Genomic DNA, 7,500 nt, shown 5'->3' with positions numbered 1-7,500 from the left:
CCTTGGGTCACTACGCATCTCCCCATATAGGCCACGCCCATTTGCGTCAGGATAGATTTTTTGATATTGATTTATTTGTGCATTAAATTTCCCCATCCACTTTAATGGGAATTGCAAAAACTCCCATTCAAGTATTTTTTTCTCGGAAACCGTAAGGGCTACAGTTACAAGATTTGGAGGGGAGGTTAATAGTTTTTTGCGAAATTATTATGAAAATAATCACACCAGTCGGCCACATGGTGGCGCTATAACAGCCCACTTTACCTTTTGGCCTATAACTCTTGAACCGTAGCTCGTAAAATCAAAATTTCTTTTCACCTGGATTCCTTGGGTCCCGACGCATCTCCCCATATAGGCCACGCCCATTTGCGTCAGGATAGATTTTCCGCCATTTTGAATTTCCTTCAAAACACACTTTTTGCTCCTTTTCCTTCAAATTTTGTCCTAATCTCACACAAATCGGTACACATGATCTATGGACCCATGCGGTAAAGATATCCAAACGGCATTTTGATTGTCCTTACCGTTCGTCCGTAAATGGCTTCCAAAGTTAGCGGGAGGGGCCCGTTTGACCAAAAATGCCATAAATCACGAACGAAACGTCCGGTCAATCCCAAATTTGAATCACATGTCGAGGGTGGTATACTAAACCAATCCCCAAAAGCATTTCTACTTTGATCCATAGGGGGCGCCACGAATGCTCAAAATGTAACCGTTTGATGCAAAAACCTTATTTCGGGGGGGATCGATCCTCTCAAAATGAAACGCAAGCGATCTCAGGAGTGACGACACAATGTAATTGGCGCAGCCTCCGACGTTATTCCTCCCGGCGTATTCCTCGAGTCCCGGCGGCCGCGACCCGCGACCGGCGTCGGCGCAACCACACTCTGCAATTTCCCCGGAATTGCGACGCGTCTAGTGTTAACATTGTTCCTGATCAATGTTAAACTTCAGACCTTAACTCCTCCCACAGTTTTGCCAGCACACACTCGTGCCATATGTCAAAATGACCGTCTAAATCGGGAATCGTGCGCGTGTATAGGGCTAAGAGATTGGTTAAATAGTTTAATTGATATTAATTTATTAGTGCATTAAATTTCCCCCATCCGCTTTAATGGAAAAGTGAAAAAAATCACATTCAAGTATTTTTTTCTCAGAAACCGTAAGAGCTAGAGTTACCACATTTGGAGGGGAGGTTCATAATTTTCTCCGAAATTATTAAAAAAAATATCACACCATTCGGCCTCATGGTGGCGCTATAACAGCCCCCTTGACGTTTTGGCCTGTAACTCTTGAACCGTAGGTCCTACAATCAAAATTTCTTTTCACCTGGATTCCTTGGGTCACGACGCATCTCCCCACATAGGCCACGCCCATTTGCGTCAGGATAGATTTTCCGCCATTTTGAATTTTCTTCAAAACACACTTTTTGCTCCTTTTCCTACAATTTTGTTCCAAATCTCACACAAATCGGTACACATGATCTATGGACCCATGCAATAAAGATATCCAAATGGCATTTTGATAGTCCTTACCGCTCGTCCGTAATTGGCTTCCAAAGTTAGCGGGAGGGGCCCGTTTTACAAAGAATGCCAAAAATCACGAACGAAACGTCCAATCGATCCCAGATTTGAATCACATGTCGAGGGTGGTTTACTCAACAAATCCCCAAAAGCATTTCCACTTTGACCCATAGGGGGCGCCACAAATGCGCAAAATGTAACCGTTCGATGCAAAAACATGATTTTTGGGGGGAACAATCCTCTCAAAATGAAACGCAAGCGATCTCAGGAGTGACGACACAATGTAATTGGCGCAGCCTCCGACGTTATTCCTCCCGGCGTATTCCTCGAGTCCCGGCGGCCGCGACCCGCGACCGGCGTCGGCGCAACCACACTCTGCAATTTCCCCGGAATTGCGACGCGTCTAGTTAGTGTGGTTGCCCAACAGGGCAACCAGACTATAGTACTCTATACACTTTCCATCTTTATTTATTTATAGATAAACTTTTTTTCAAACCGCATCTCCTCCCACAGTTCTGATCCCCTAATGTTGTGCCATATATCAAAATGACCGTCTAAATCGGGAATCGTGCGCGTGTATAGGGCTAAGAGATTGGTTAAATATTTTAATTGATATTGATTTATTAGTGCATTAAATTTCCCCATCCACTTTAATGTAAAAGTGAAAAAATTCACATTCAAGTATTTTTTTCTCAGAAACCGTAAGAGCTAGAGCTACCAAATTCGGAGGGAAGGTTCATAATATTATCCGAAATTATTGAAAAAATAATTAAACCATTCGGCCTCATGGTGGCGCTATAACAGCCCACTTTACCTTTTGGCCTATAACTCTTGAACCGTAGGTCCTAAAATCAAAATTTCTTTTCACCTGGATTCCTTGGGTCACGACGCATCTCCCCATATAGGTCACGTCCATTTGCGTCAGGATAGATTTTTTGATATTGATTTATTAGTGCATTAAATTTCCCCATCCACTTTAATGGGAATTGCAAAAACTCCCATTCAAGTATTTTTTTCTCAGAAACCGTAAGAGCTACAGTTACCACATTTGGAAGGGAGGTTCATAATTTAATCCAAAATTATTAGAAAAATAATTACACCAATCGGCCACATGGTGGCGCTATAACAGCCCACTTTACCTTTTGGCCTATAACTCTTGAACCGTAGCTCGTAAAATCAAAATTTCTTTTCACCTGGATTCCTTGGGTCCCGACGCATCTCCCCATATAGGCCACGCCCATTTGCGTCAGGATAGATTTTCCGCCATTTTGAATTTTCTTCAAAACACACTTTTTGCTCCTTTTCCTACAATTTTGTTCCAAATCTCACACAAATCGGTACACATGATCTATGGACCCATGCGATAAAGATATCCAAATGGCATTTTGATAGTCCTTACCGCTCGTCCGTAATTGGCTTCCAAAGTTAGCGGGAGGGGCCCGTTTTACAAAGAATGCCAAAAATCACGAACGAAACGTCCAATCGATCCCAGATTTGAATCACATGTCGAGGGTGGTTTACTCAACAAATCCCCAAAAGCATTTCCACTTTGACCCATAGGGGGCGCCACAAATGCGCAAAATGTAACCGTTCGATGCAAAAACATGATTTTTGGGGGGAACAATCCTCTCAAAATGAAACGCAAGCGATCTCAGGAGTGACGACACAATGTAATTGGCGCAGCCTCCGACGTTATTCCTCCCGGCGTATTCCTCGAGTCCCGGCGGCCGCGACCCGCGACCGGCGTCGGCGCAACCACACTCTGCAATTTCCCCGGAATTGCGACGCGTCTAGTGTTAACATTGTTCCTGATCAATGTTAAACTTCAAACCTTAACTCCTCCCACATTTTTCCCAGCACACACTCGTGCCATATCTCAAAATGACCGGCTTCACCGGGAATCGTGCGCTTGTATATTGCTAAGATATAGGTTGTATAGTGTAATTGATTTTTAGTGAATGCATTAATCCCCATTGACTTATAATGGGAAAATGCAAAGACTCACATTCAAGTATTTATTTCTTCGAAATCGTAAGGGCTACAGTTACAACACTTTGAGGGAAGGTTAATAGTTTTTTGCAAAATTATTGAGAAAATAATCACACCAGTCAACCACAAGGTGGCGCTATAACAGCCCACTTTACCTTTTGGCCTATAACTCTTGAACCGTAGGTCGTAAAATCAAAATTTCTTTTCCCCTGGATTCCTTGGGTCACGAAGCATCTCCCCATATAGGGCACGCCCATTTGCGTCAGGATAGATTTCCCGCCATTTTGAATTTTCTTCAAAACACACTTTTTGCTCCTTTTCCTTCAATTTTTTTCCATATCTCACACAAATCGGTACACGTGATCTATGGACCCCTGCGATAAACCTGTCCAAACGACATTATGATAGTCCTTACCGTTCGTCCGTAAATTGTTTCCAAAGTTAGCGGGAGGAACCCGTTTCACCTAAAATGTCAAAAATCACAAACAAAACGTCCAATCGATCCCAGATTTCAATCACATGTCGAGGGTGGTTTACTCAACGAGTCCCCAAAAGCATTTCCACTTTGACCCTTAGGGGGCGCCACAAATGCGCAAAATGTCACCGTTTGATGCAAAAACATGATTTTTGGGGGGGGCAGTCCCTTCAAAAAGAAACGCAAGCGATCTCAGGAGTGACGTGACAATGTGATTGGCGCAGTCTCCGACGGTATTCCTCCCGGCGTATTGCTCGAGTCCCGACCGGCGTCGGCGCAACCACACTTTGCAATTGCAAATTGCGACGCGTCTAGTTAGTGTGGTTGCCCAACAGGGCAACCAGACTATAGTACTCTATACACTTTATTTATTTCCATCTTTATAGATTAACTTTTTTTCAAACCGCATCTCCTCCCACAGTTTTTATCCCCTAATGTTGTGCCATATATCAAAATGACCGTCTAAATCGGGAATCGTGCGCGTGTATAGGGCTAAGAGATTGGTTAAATAGTTTAATTGATATTGATTTATTAGTGCATTAAATTTCCCCATCCACTTTAATGTAAAAGTGAAAAAATTCACATTCAAGTATTTTTTCCTCAGAAACCGTAAGAGCTAGAGCTACCAAATTCGGAGGGAAGGTTCATAATATTATCCGAAATTATTGAAGAAATAATTAAACCATTCGGCCTCATGGTGGCGCTATAACAGCCCACTTTACCTTTTGGCCTATAACTCTTGAACCGTAGGTCCTAAAATCAAAATTTCTTTTCACCTGGATTCCTTGGGTCACGACGCATCTCCCCATATAGGTCACGACCATTTGCGTCAGGATAGATTTTTTGATATTGATTTATTAGTGCATTAAATTTCCCCATCCACTTTAATGGGAATTGCAAAAACTCCCATTCAAGTATTTTTTTCTCAGAAACCGTAAGGGCTACAGTTACAAGATTTGGAGGGGAGGTTAATAGTTTTTTGCGAAATTATTATGAAAATAATCACACCAGTCGGCCACATGGTGGCGCTATAACAGCCCACTTTACCTTTTGGCCTATAACTCTTGAACCGTAGGTCGTAAAATCAAAATCGGTAATCGTGCGCGTGTATAGGGCTAAGAGATTGGTTAAATAGTTTAATTGATATTAATTTATTAGTGCATTAAATTTCCCCCATCCGCTTTAATGGAAAAGTGAAAAAAATCAAATTCAAGTATTTTTTTCTCAGAAACCGTAAGAGCTAGAGTTACCACATTTGGAGGGGAGGTTCATAATTTTCTTTGAAATTATTTTAAAAAATATCACAGCATTCGGCCTCATGGTGGCGCTATAACAGCCCCCTTGACGTTTTGGCCTGTAACTCTTGAACCGTAGGTCCTACAATCAAAATTTCCTTTCACCTGGATTCCTTGGGTCACGACGCATCTCCCCATATAGGCCACGCCCATTTGCGTCAGGATAGATTTTCCGCCATTTTGAATTTTCTTCAAAACACACTTTTTGCTCCTTTTCCTTCAATTTTTTTCCAAATCTCACACAAATCGGTACACGTGATCTATGGACCCATGCGATAAACCTATCCAAGCGGAATTTTGATAGTCCGTACCGTCCGTCCGTAAATGGCTTCCAAAGTTAGCGGGAGGGGCCCGTTTGACCAAAAATGCCATAAATCACGAACAAAACGTCCGGTCAATCCCAAATTTTAATCACATGTCGAGGGTGGTATACTAAACCAATCCCCAAAAGCATTTCTACTTTGATCCATAGGGGGCGCCACGAATGGTCGAAATGTAACCGTTTGATGCAAAAACATGATTTTTGGGGGATCAATCCTCTCAAAATGAAACGCAGGCGATCTCAGGAGTGACGTGACGATGTAATTGGCGCAGTCTCCGACGGTATTCCTCCCGGCGTATTACTGGAGTCCCGACCGCGTCGGCGCAACCACACTCTGCAATTTCCCCGGAATTGCGACGCGTCTAGTGTTAACATTGTTCCTGATCAATGTTAAACTTCAGACCTTAACTCCTCCCACAGTTTTGCCAGCACACACTCGTGCCATATGTCAAAATGACCGTCTAAATCGGGAATCGTGCGCGTGTATAGGGCTAAGAGATTGGTTGAATAGTTTAATTGATATTAATTTATTAGTGCCATTAAATGTCCCCATCCACTTTCATGGAAAAGTGACCAAACTCAAGTTGAAGTATTTTTTTCTCAGAAACCGTAAGAGCTAGAGTTATCAGATTTGGAGGGATAATTCATAATATTGTCCGAAATTGTTGAAAAAAATATCACACCATTCGGCCTCATGGTGGCGCTATAACAGCCCCCTTTACGTTTTGGCCCGTAACTCTTGAACCGTAGGTCCTAAAATCAAAATTTCTTTTCACCTGGATTCCTTGGGTCACTACGCATCTCCCCATATAGGCCACGCCCATTTGCGTCAGGATAGATTTTTTGATATTGATTTATTTCTGCATTAAATTTCCCCATCCACTTTAATGGGAATTGCAAAAACTCCCATTCAAGTATTTTTTTCTCGGAAACCGTAAGGGCTACAGTTACAAGATTTGGAGGGGAGGTTAATAGTTTTTTGCAAAATTATTATGAAAAGAATCACACCAGTCGGCCACATGGTGGCGCTATAACAGCCCACTTTACCTTTTGGCCTGTAACTCTTGAACCGTAGGTCGTAAAATCAAAATTTCTTTTTCCCTGGATTCCTTGGCTCACGACGCATCTTCCCATATAGGCCACGCCCATTTACGTCAGGATAGATTTTCCGCCATTTAGAATTTTCTTCAAAACACACTTTTTGCTCCTTTTCCTTCAATTTTTTTTCCAAATCTCACACAAATCGGTACACGTGATCTATGGACCCATGCGATAAACCTATCCAAGCGGAATTTTGATAGTCCGTACCGTCCGTCCGTAAATGGCTTCCAAAGTTAGCGGGAGGGGCCCGTTTGACCAAAAATGCCATAAATCACGAACGAAACGTCCGGTCAATCCCAAATTTGAATCACATGTCGAGGGTGGTATACTAAACCAATCCCCAAAAGCATTTCTACTTTGATCCATAGGGGGCGCCTGGAATGCTCAAAATTTAACCGTTTGATGCAAAAACCTTATTTGGGGGGATCGATCCTCTCAAAATGAAACGCAAGCGATCTCAGGAGTGACGACACAATGTAATTGGCGCAGCCTCCGACGTTATTCCTCCCGGCGTATTCCTCGAGTCCCGGCGGCCGCGACCCGCGACCGGCGTCGGCGCAACCACACTCTGCAATTTCCCCGGAATTGCGACGCGTCTAGTTAACGTAATTGTTGCACAGAACAGCTCACTTCCAAGACACGCTCCTCAATATTGGAAGCGTGCATGCGTGCTTGTGTGCATACGGGTGTGCATGTGTGCGTGCAAGTGTGTGTGCATGCATGTGTGAGTTCGCGTGCACATCAGTTGTACACAGACAGACAGACAGACAGACAGACAGACAGACACGTATCCAC

General features: G+C 43.2%; 1 protein-coding gene across 1 annotated transcript in view; it reads left to right on the top strand.

The window, feature by feature from the left end:
* Window positions 1-7,500, top strand: part of cerkl (CERK like autophagy regulator) — a gene marked incomplete at both ends in the record, with an annotated part of 45,043 nt that overhangs the window by 27,489 nt on the left and 10,054 nt on the right. The window lies entirely within an intron of this gene.

The sequence above is a fragment of the Gymnoscopelus microlampas genome (genome assembly GCF_963454915.1).
Source record: "Gymnoscopelus microlampas genome assembly, chromosome: 17".
NCBI lineage: Eukaryota > Metazoa > Chordata > Actinopteri > Myctophiformes > Myctophidae > Gymnoscopelus > Gymnoscopelus microlampas.
Note: the sequence above shows the minus strand (reverse complement) of the source record. Positions and strands in the feature narration are given on the sequence as shown.